This window comes from Motacilla alba, chromosome 5 (assembly GCF_015832195.1).
Source record: "Motacilla alba alba isolate MOTALB_02 chromosome 5, Motacilla_alba_V1.0_pri, whole genome shotgun sequence".
Lineage (NCBI taxonomy): Eukaryota > Metazoa > Chordata > Aves > Passeriformes > Motacillidae > Motacilla > Motacilla alba.
The window spans coordinates 24,448,766-24,460,972 of record NC_052020.1 but is presented as its reverse complement, the minus strand read 5'-3'; positions in this window follow the sequence as shown (position 1 = coordinate 24,460,972).

The following is a 12,207-nucleotide window of genomic DNA, read 5'->3' as shown; positions in this document are numbered from 1 at the left end:
TAATATTTTAATTTTACCCTTCTAATAGTTTGCTCCTCAACTTTCTAAAACAGTCCACATTTCTGTGACTTTGAAAATTTACCTGCATTTATCATTTCCATGTAGAAAAGTAATGAGGTGCAGATAAAAAGGGCCCTTTTTCCTTTGGCTGATCAGAGGATGAAGTATAGAATCCTCATTAGATTGTTTTATCATTAACCAGAGGTTCTCCAGTACAGTTCCAAGCAACCTCTGTGTCTATTCAAGATCAGGCTCAAAAGAGAGACAGGAGGAGTCACAGGAGCATATTTCTGCTGCTACACATCACAAAATGACAGAGGAGAGAGCAGAAGTTATTAGGCAATAAAAGCAAGAGAACAAGTCCAGATCACTGTGGAGAGCCTGCAGCTGGGTCACTCCAGGTGTGCAGTAAGGAGGGATGGGAGGGCTCTTTGAAGTTCTGCCATACCGTTTTGCATATTCATTCCATGGGGAAAAAAAAACCCCAAACCCTCAAATCAAGAGATTTATCCCATGGTTTAATGAGTTTTCCTGGCTGCCAGAAACAACTGGGTATTTTTCAAGGCTAATTTATAGACCAAAGTCTTGTATCACCTGATAGCGCATTATCAGGAGTTGTCTCATAGATGCAAATTTCCTTTTTGATGCTGCTTATCTGCATTATCTGCTTTGATATTCTACCAGAATACTCTTCAGGTCTTGGTTTCATTATCTATCCAAATAATTTGACTACACAGCTCTAAGTTGCTTTACTTCTCCCATATGCCTTTTCTTATGTTGCATTTGACAGTTCTCATTCTTAGCCACACTGTCCTTGATCTGCCACATATTTTATCAGTGCTATTTGTTATAAATTTTAATATTACATTTATCACATTTTTGGGGATGCTTCCTTAGTTTCACCTTTATTCCATGATAAGAGAATGGGCACTTCTTTCACCATGTAATCCAAATTGCTCTTGGCAAAATATTACATGACAAAGTTAGAAAAAACAAATACCTGAAGGTGTTTAAGTAGAAGGTTTTTCCCTAATTCTGTATCAGTAACAGGTATCATCACAAGCATTAAGTATAGTATGTCCCATGTTTTTTCCATAATGAGAAAGTACAGAGGCATTTTCCCTGGCTAAAGCATTAGAGTGAAGGGTTCCCTTCCTATGAATGGAAGCAAAATTCAGGAGGGCGAATGGCCATGGGATTGTCTAAGTAGCCAGTGGAATATCACATTAAAGCTCAGTTCCTCAGCTATTCACTCAAAGGTTATGCAGGCAATTTCCAGTGAACAAACAGTTGGCATAAGTCACCGGTGTGTTCACCTTAGGAAGCTTATTACCTTTGAGGAGGAATTACAGATATCTCTACATGTTTAAAGAGGCCAACTGTCCTTTCTACATTAAAAATCCCAATTTTTAAAGTAACAGTTATAGAAAGCATTGCACTTCCTACATGACAATTCTTTTCAAGGTTACTTTGAGCAACTCTACATTTAGGGAGAAGTCAGGTTCTGCAGAAGAGCATTTTAAAATAACTTTGTAGCCATTAAATGAAGCTATCATGCTACACTATAACAGCCTGAAAAGAGTTAAACAATAAAAACATACACAAAAAATCCTTTGTGGTTAAAATTATGATATTTAAGGGTTAACTGTTTACAGATATTTTGTCTTTCAGGATGCTAGGATTAGTGAAAGCATGCAATTCATGCCTCATTAACTGATTGAGAGAAGAAAATGAGCTTTCCTGCTTTTGAGTTGTGAGTCAGTTAATCAGTCTGGAATAATTAAATCATTGACCTTGATCAAGTGCAAAAGTGTTTTGGCTTTCGCAGAAAATGTCAAAACCACAATAATAAGATTTAAATCTGGTCCCTGGTTCTTACTTTGTTCCAGTTACCGGACAGCAAAAGCCAACCTTTCATAGAAAAGGTTTTGAGCAAAGCATACACGAAATACAAAAAAACCTTTGAATGCTAGTTTTATTATAATCAGTCATTGAGGTGTATGTTACAGCATTTTATTCCACTGCATATATTGACATATTTCCACATTTTGGGTATGTTTTAATTTAAAATAAATATTTATTCTTTAAAAGAAAAAAATCACCAGTGTCAATACTGAGCTATGTTGAAATCAGTTTAAAACCAGCATGTGTGCAGACTCTGTTCCTCCCAGACCTCCTGCAGCAGTGTGATCTCTGCTATTTTACCACCACTTATCCTTTACCTTTCCAGAGTCAGAATGATACCATCATGTGAGAAAGGAGAGGCACAAGTCCAAAGACTTTGCACAGGAGACAACTCCAGGGGTCAGTGAGCCTCAAACCCAGATGATGCCTAGAGACAGGAATCAGCTGAAGCATTTCCAGCACGGTCGGTTTTCTCTGATTTGCAGTAGCTGTAGGCTGAAGAGAATTTTACCATAGCTTTTGAACTTGATGCATGGGGAAAGTTGGGTTCCTGGAGACTACAAAGGCTGTTTTCAGTGTTTCAGTATTAGGTACCCAAGGACTGAATCCCAGATGGGATTTGCTATAGCTTCCCTGGTTCTGGTAAAATTGGTCTGAAACCAGTGTCCAACTGCAAACATCACACTAAAGCATTGTTTTATGTTGAGACACACAGCAGAAGTCCTGATTTAATGCTGCTCTCTAGCGGTTTGCCATTTGTGCAAGAGGGACACATTTCCAGAAACAGACAGGAATGCCCCATCACCACTCACAGCCTGTTTGCTCCTTTGATCCCTGTCTCAGCAGGGATCACTAACTGCTTCCTGCACAAAATGCTTACAGGCATGAAGAGTTTGTCCTGTAAGCTGTGCTGAGAAGTGATGTATCAGTTTTAGCCTGAACCATCTCAAAACTTTGATTAACTTCTGCATCTTGTGGCTGCAGTGCACACCTCCTCCAGACACACAGCTTATACATACCAATGCCACAATGTGTTGCTGAGGTGCTTTGATGGCCCATTAGGAAAATGGGCCACTTAACTGCACCATTTTCTCTAAGATTCTCAAATCTCAAGATTTGTTTTATTGATGAGTCCTGCTAGGAGCTTTTACTGTGGAACCCAAATAATCCTCCTACTCTGTTCTAGCTCCACTTTAAGTACATAGCATAGGTCATTACCCCTTTCCTGATTTGCCTTGAAAGAGAACCAAGACAAACAGTCCAGAAGGGAACAGGCTGAGAAGGGTGACTCTAAAAGGGGGGCTCCCGAGGGGAGCACAGCCTGTTTGATGTGAATTGCATCCAGAAGCCGAAGGCAGAGACAAGATTAGAGACAAGGACACAGCATAGATCCAAGGTCCAGGAAAGAGACCAAGACTAGGCCAAAGACACAGTATGGAAGAAATGCAACAGTTCATCCTGGATCCTTTTTAAAGTTTGATTGCACTTTGCTGTAGCTCTGGCCCTGTGGTGATTTGAGCAGAGCTTACTGAGCTCACTCAGCAGCCAAGCAGTTTCATATGTAAGTTGCCTCTGAACTCCTGGGTGAGCATCATCTGTTCCTAGTAAGTGGTTACTATTTACTGCACTGATTTGTGTTAAAACCCTTTCTTGTCAGCAGTGATATTTTCTCTGAGACATTCTTCCAAAACATGAGATTTCCTCAGATCAAGTCCTGTAAGGAATGTTTTACTGGGAACATCCCTGTTCTGTAGCACATCAACCTAAGGGATGCACAGCTTTGCTGCAGTAACATTATCTTCTCCTTTACTACTTGCTTATCTACTGCTTCCATCAAGTTTGATTGATTTTTGTTGGTTTTTTTTTTTTTTTTAATTCTCATTTAACCCATGTTATATGATGCCATTTGTCAGAATTCACACTGCTTTTTATTTTCACTATTCAGATCTTCCGTTCTTTATTTCTGCTGCTTCCTGTGTCTAAGCATGATTGTTGCATTTTTACAATGTCTACTACACATCTTATTTCCATTTCAGATAGTATTTTCTTGTCATTTTCAAGATTTTGTTTGTTTAGTTCTCCTTTTGTCTAACTTCTTTGCTTTTTGGGAATCTTTTTAAAGGTTCATATTACAAGTGTACATTTTCCAGGTCTTTCTCTGCAACCAGAATTTGGACTTTATAAGAACACAGAAGTATATATACATGCATTTCCACAGCAGCTTTCAGGGCAAGAAAGAAAAATACATTTCATACACAAGAGATTATTTTCAGATGAAATTTCTTACTAGGTTAGCATTGAACACCTGTGAGAAAGCAAACATTTCTTTCATAGATCTGTCAGGCTGATACTTCAGGAATCAAATAGGTTTGGTTTCTCTGAATATTTGTAGGGACAGCACATGTTTTGGGACTACACTGCTAAGCTAAAAAAGTCAAAAAAATGTACAAGTGGATAATAATGTTCAGAACTTTCTTAGCATGTCTCATTCAAATTATTATGAAATGATATTAAAATATTACACTGAAAAGTGGAGTGAATAGCTGCATTTCATCAATAAAGAAATTCAGATGCTGACTCAGTAGTAGCATGAGAACTGAGTCCCATGTCCTCACTCTCTATGTGGATTTCTACACATTCCTGACAAGCAATATTCAGCAAAGGAACAGAGCCTCCAGTTTTTAAGCATTCTCTTGTAAGCACTTACAAATCATCTGGGTGCTATGATCTCATTTCTACTCATTTCTCATTAAGGTCAAACCTGAAACAGGGAAATGTGAGAACCTGCTGTAGACTCTTACTGCTGGTTGATATTTAAGTCAGATATTTTAGATGCCCATGTTCTGCTAGGAAAAAAAAATTAAAATTCAGTTGGTCACTGTCTTTCTCCTGGAGATTAATAGGAGCTAAAACTACTATATAAGGGTACATTGCTCACTCCGTTAGCTGAAGAACCAGATACCTCATGAACAGTAAAATTAAAGCAAGAGAAGAAGGAAGAGAAAAATATGGTGACAGAATCTGAGTCTGTTGTATCTGAACCTGTGCTTTCTGACAGCTGTGGAATTGCCACTGCATTTTATGCAGTTCTGCTATGCAAACGTAGCACTTTGCCTGCTGCAGTGCAGAACTGACACCCTTTAGCATTTTGCTTTTTAAATAGCTCATATATTTTTCAACAGTTACTAGAATCCATATAACTCGCCTGTGCTTTTATCTCCAGGGCAATGCTGGTATCCTATCTCCATGGAAGCTCTACAATAGGCAAACTGAGGTCAATATTTTTTCCTTTTAGAGCTATAATTATCAAGGCACAGCCCATTAATGGAGAATAGCATGAAGGAGATGAAAGTTCCCTTTCATGGCAGTAATGGTCCCACCACATTTCAACAGGCTCAGAAAAAGGATTAACTCTACGTGCTAATCTCTGTATGCAGGCATAAAAGCATAAGTGCATAAACGCAGAAACAGAGTTTTGCATAGGGGCAGTGTCTCTTGCAAGCACCTAAGCAAACAAACACTAACAAATATTTGCTCTGCAAGGGGTTTTTTAATAGTGTATGAAATCTTTAACAAGCATTTTAAACAGTCTGTGCAAAATACTTTTTGTGTGGTTTTGTGGTGAAGCCAAGGTATGAATCTCCCTCCCTCACCCCCTCCAATCCACTGCTGTGAGTTGGGTCTGAGATGGAACTGGATTCCTGTCAAAATGATGGTTATGTATTATATCATCAGCTCTGAAGCATCGTTGTCACCCACTTTGTGTTTAAATATTCAGAAATACATGAGAGTGGATCCTTAGACTAATGTACTGCCAGGCGTTATTATATATGTGTGCTCCCATCATTCCTGTTCATACAGCTTTCCCAGTGCACGGTTTAATTCTCCATCTTTCATGCAGCTTTTGCTTCAAGTAATTATCTGAGAGTCTCTGTTCTTACTAGAGTGAGACCAGCACCTGCAGAATGACAGGCAGTCCTCTGGAGTTCATTTATCATCTGAAGACTGGGACTTGCTCTAACCCTAATCTCTAAGAAGAGAGTCAGTCACCTGTGGCAGCTTGCCATATCTGTGTTGACTGTAAACTGCAAAAATTACACATGGCTTGCATATTGCACCAAATAAGGGAACCCTATTCTTTGTTTAATGCTAGTCATTCTGGGATTACATATAGTTGGTTTGAAGCATCCAACACTCTAGACACCATTCCAGGTGCTGACATCTGCCCTAGCCTGACATGATAGGCAGCTTGCACACAGACCTGTCTCTGTGGATGCTATCTGGGGGATTTTTTAGAATTTTTTTTTTATTTTTTTTTTATTTTTTTTGGCCTGGTGATTGGACTTTCCCATCAACATTTAAGTGTATTGTCAGCTGCTCTTGGTGGAAAATTGTTTTGAGCAGAAGCTGTTGAATGTGGGTAGCTTTAAAAGCTACACAAAGTGTGCCTGTGTGAGAAGTGAAGAGTCTCTGGCAGTTACTGTGTCAATGTGGTGACACTGACTGTCATTTTTCTTTTTGCTATAGGTTCCCAGGTAGATGGTCTCTGCCTGTTTCCTAGTGTTGCAGTTACCCAACACTGCCACTATTCCAGAGGGTGTCTTGGAACATCAATAGGGATCTAATGCAAGGCAGTGGATGCTTTGTGGATCAGTGGTCAGGTTGGAAAGATGACCTGGGAGAGGGAGTAAGAGGGCAGGACAGAGACAGTTGGCTAAAGCTGCAGTGGACAAGCAGATCTGGACTTAGCTACAGCCCAAAGTACACCTGTAGATCTTAGGAAAGCTCACACAGTGTCCAGCAGAGAAACAAGCCACTGATATTAATCACTCATCTCTAAAAGAACAGGGGAAAGGAAAACTCCACCTACTCAAAAGGAACACAGAAACTCAGCAGAAGGTTAACCAAGTCAATATTTCTTTATGTCTTAACACTGTGAGGTACAATTTATGTTGGAATAAATGTGTATCTCAGTTCAGAGCCATTAGTATTCTTTCTGGACCACAGATTCTAGGCTTGAAGGCAGCTAGTTGATTTTTCATCCCTGTTGTCAACATTGAGAAGAAACTTCACCCTGGAGAGGGAAGATCACAAAATGGATGATAAATTCATTAGAGGATGTTGGCCAGAAGCACAGATTACAGGAAACACCATAACTCTCTAAGCATTATCATGTCAGTGTCTCCTTTCTGTAAAAGAATTTACTGTTGGTGAAGGTGGAAAAAAAGTACTTAAACAGGTCAAAAATACCCTGTAAAGAGAGGAACCATCATATGAATTTTATTGTTCATGATAGGGGTGAATTATTATCAAGACCCTTGTTCTGACATCCTAAGAAAAAACCACTGGTGATTCCAAATGTCAGCAGAATCTACTAGCAGGGCTTTGCTATCTGTACAGTTCCAAGTCTTTGGCATGAGTTCAAAGTAAAAAGGAATCTGAAAATTCCTGAAATCTGGGAAGCCCATATGTGAATCCAGTTATGTATCCTGTCATTTTGGCAGAAACAGTTTTCTATTGCAAGACTTTGAAGCCTACATAAAAATTAAATTGCCTTTGTGCTCTGTAACTAAAGGCATATTAAATATAGCAGCTTTGTTTAAGTGAAGCCAAAAGTTCAAACTTGCTTATTTCAGGTTTTTTTCCCTCATTATAATTATCAAAATCTGCTTTTATTGCCAAACACATGACTTTTGATGAAATGCAGCTTTCAGTCACTTTTTAGGCTGGATTTTGTAATTAATCTCATTTGAATTTTAATTTTGGTAATGTATAAATATAGATGCTTTCACAGTTTATTTGGTATTGAGTGATTTCAAATCTTGTTAGTTTATTTTTCTCAGTGATTCAAAGTTAACCATATACTACATGAACAAGCTGTCTACCTTATATTTTAAAGCTAAACTAAAATTAGTATCTTCTTCATTCTAAAAAAACCATGAATTATAATTAAAAATAATTCTTTCTTCAAACAAAATAAAATTCTTGACCAATTTGAGAGTTAAATAGCTGTGGTAGCTGATGTATTCCTATTGTACTGAAACAAAAGAAAAATCCTGTGGAAATTAGTGAGAATGTTGTATGACCTCAGTGATGAACTCCTAAATTTAATATCTGAATGCTCCTATAACTATTATCTAATGAGCAGGAGGTGCAACCATTATAGTTATGCTTCTATAATGGCTCTTACTTTATCATTTATGCCATCCTTATAGGTTGTAGCATTTTCTACCTATTGTTTGCAGGGATGTGCATGACAGAAGATGTGAAAAATCAGGCTGTAAGAATCCTTGGTTGCCAACAATATGCCCTTTTTTTTTTTTATACAACCTGTTTTGTACAAAATCTCACTAGAAGATGCCATCATCTGTTGGTGGAAGTGCTTGTACATTTAATAGAAGCCTCACGAAACACCTCCTGCCATAATGAAATAGAAACCCATTCTTTCCTGGTGCTCTGAGAACAAGCAGACCATGTCAATAGTCAGTGACTCCTCATATCATCTTCAGTGTATTTATTTTCTTGTCATGTAACAGGTTGGGAGAGGCTCTGTCACAGGCATTAAACAGCTTGCCTCATTTAACAATGCTCTTTCAGAGAACTATAAAGAAACACAACAAAGAACAAAAAATAATAAGCCAAGCTGATGTTTGGAGTTCAGGGTTTTACACAACTGAGCAAAAAGCATTTGCATTCAGAGAACTGGGCAGACTGATTACAGCTCTACAAGGTAATGGGTAAGTGCTCTATCTCTGAGCAAAAGGATCTTTAGTAGAGACTTGAAATGGATTTTAGATAAGAACTTTCCCAATAAGAGGGATATATGGTCACAAAATGTGTTTAATACATGAGGAGAGTAACACATATCTGTTTTATCACAGAAACATCAAAATCTCTTCCTTCCATGGGCAAGACCCCAATGTTATTGCACAAAGCAATATGTCAAACCCAGTTATAACTAATTTCAGAAACTATTAATAAATCTCCTATTGTTACCATCCCCTAACATGGCATTCAGAAATATGCTGACTAATTGTCTATACTTGATTCCATTCCTTTTCTTGATACCTCTCCTATTTCATGATAAAAAGACTTCCCACTGCCCAGGGGGAACTGTAGCTTTTCTTTATTTCGTGTAACACCAAGCCATTATTTTGCATTTAAACATACCTGTACACTTTGCACCTAATGCTAAAATGCCATGTGAAATACTGAAATTTGCACAGGGGAAAAAGCCCCTGCTGCATATGAGCTTTTGGAATGCCAAAGTCCTCAGCTTGAGTACCACGGGCCCTTCACGGGAGAGGACAGGTGGAAACCTGTGGACCTCTAAATGGTGCTTTCTACAACTCTGAATCCGATGATGCAGCCAAACCACAAGACTATCTGTGCTTTTCTTGTTATACCATTAGGATTTAAGGGTGTTTGAAAATGAATAGGAACTCCTTAAAAGGAGTCAGTTCCTGAATTAGGCTGTTACCAATTCAGGATGTAGGAGGCTAAGTGATGCTCCTTGCTCTGCCACAAATGTTTTCTGTGGCAGCTGATATCTCGCTCAGATTCCAGTGTAGGACTGCGACTGACTGCTGTAGGTGCATAGCTTCCCTTGGTTTAGTTACCTTTGTGCCTTCAGCTGAACTTTATGCCAGAGAGAATTTTATTAATTCTCTGCTGAAGTCAGAATATTCTCCAATATCCAGCTACCCAGTGCAGCAAGTACCTCCCTACCTTGCAGGGATGTTGTAGAGGTGCAGTTAGGCAAGAGAGAATCAAATGTTGCTGTACTGAGAGCTACAGAGGCCTGAAAAGCATACAAAGTAAGGGTAGGTCTCAATACACACATCCTTCACCATGATGTACTGTGAGCAAAACTAACACTTATGTCTTTGCAAAGTTGTGGCTAATTTGTTTGTTGGATGGTCTTGGGATGCTTGAAAAGGCCAATGGCAAATTTATTTTCTCAAGGTAAGGAATTTTTTTTTTCCATCTGGAACAGAGATGTCTGGAGGAGTTGTAAAAGCTCCAGTCATTATTAACCAGCAGCTTTATTGTCTGAAAATAATTTCCTTTCTAGCAGGACCCTTTAACATGAGCCAACTACTACCACCATCCTGTGATCACCTGTTTCAATGAATTATTACTGTGTATTATTTTCCTGTCTTACACCACCTGGCACTTGCATTTCTTTTTGCTGCATTATGCTTTTTAACAGCAGGCAATGATAAGGCTGCTCAAATGTCACACAGGGCAAGAATATGACTTAAGAAACTAGGGATGAAAAAATGGAGGTAAACTGGGGTAACAAAGCAGGACCATTCTGCTTGATGATGGCAGCCACCTGCACTCAGGTGAAACTGAACCTTGCAGCAGTCTAATCTAGTATCAATTATCTCTGTTTTAATGTTTGTGTCCACTTGAGTACTGTAAAACAATCATTAGTACTCTCAGTCTTTTTGAACACATCTACGGGAAAGCTCTGTCATTGCAGGGGTGTGATTTGGGACTTCAGTTGTTGATATGGTTCTTATCTCTGAGGCAGTGTATGGTTATCAGCATAGGCAAAAAGTGCTGAAATCTCATCTCCTAAAGTTAGTAAATGTGACAGGGAGAAGCTGTTAGTAATTTTGCACCTGAAGAGCGGGCTTTCTGGTCTACACAGAAAAAAATATACCTGAACATCACTCTTTCACATACTCACCCCTACACAAAACGTGGTAACTTCTATAAAACTGTCTTTCTTTTTCTAATAAGTAGTTTGGGAATGTACTGTTACCAAATCTGAAGGTAACTATTTTTTTCCCCACTGACTTCAACACCTTGAACAAAATTATAAATGATCAAGGCTTTAGTTAAGATGTTTGATACCCCAGCCTTCACTGAAAATTCTAGGCAGGCAAATCTCCCCAGTTAGTCCATACTTCTTGAAGACTGGGAGAGGAATCTCTCCATGAAAAGACATCACTTTTCATTTACAAAAAGTGGAGTTTATGGAAGCATATACATTAGCCATTTTGCTTCAGTAGAGACTCACTTTTGAGGTGAATCTCACCAGACCAGGACTGGAGTGCATTAAATGGACCAAATCCTTTTGGATAAAACTAAGTAATAATTTCAGTGCTGCTGAAATAGTTTTACAAATAAAGTTCTTTCTGTGCTTAGCACAAAGTAAACAAATTGCATTCTCATTCTTTGCCCCCCCCTCCCCCCCAATCCCCTATTTGTCTATCATCCAGAATATTCTGATTTTTCCGCTGGAACATTCTTGAACTGTTCTGCAGACATTGCAAACATAACAACCTGAAATTAACTTATTTAAAAGATTGCCCTTCAATCTATTTTATTTTATGGGCTTAGGAACTTGCTGAGAAAAAAAAATATGTCCGTCTGAAATTCACTATTTTAAATGGAGAAAGTTGCATTTTGAACTTCACTAGAATGAATCATTTAACCTGGATGAGGGAAAAGATAATTTTCTCTTTAACCCTTTCTACTTTAGGCAGTATCATTTTATTGTTAATCAGGCTATAATTTACATGTTAAACTCAACACAAACTTTGTATTATCTTCTTTCTACCCACCAAAATATGGATTTGCATTATACAATTAAAATTTAATATAATTCTACTACTACTACTATTGACAAGATTATTTGATATAAATTGTATTTGTTTTGAAGGAAGGACTTACATTTTGGTTATATTATTACAGTTAGTTTTATATATCTAATATAGATGCACACACATATATGTGCAGAACTGTAAAAATTAGTGTGGCATTTGAAACCTTCACTGAATTCACTGGCTTCCACTACTGCTCTTCTGAAAAGATTCACATGCTTGTGAAGTATCTTTATATTTGCATAAGAAATTATAAGTTCTGCTGTGAGAGTCTGTGCCAGGAAAGGGCTGCAGAATACTTCCTCTAAGAAGTGATGCAGATAATCATGTAAGGCATGGATGTGTTGTGAAAAGCAAAGGAAATGAATCTTTTTAATTGTCAGTCCATTTGAGGTGAGGGAATTACTTTGTTTGGTGTCTTTCAAGGCTTTCCTTTTTAACTGAAAAAATGGAAACCACTCTTATGTTACCACTCCAAGGAGGTTCTGCAATTAGAAATGACAGTATGGAACAAAGAAAAAATTAACTGTGCATTGAGAGAAGGTATTCCTAGACTTTAAGCAATGTAGTTGTTCCTTTTATGGTTTCTGACTAAATAGAGTCCACTGTATTCCAGAATGCCTTAAAAGACAAATATAGGGGATTTCTTTAGATAAGAAATTGCAACATTTCTTAGTAAAGAAGT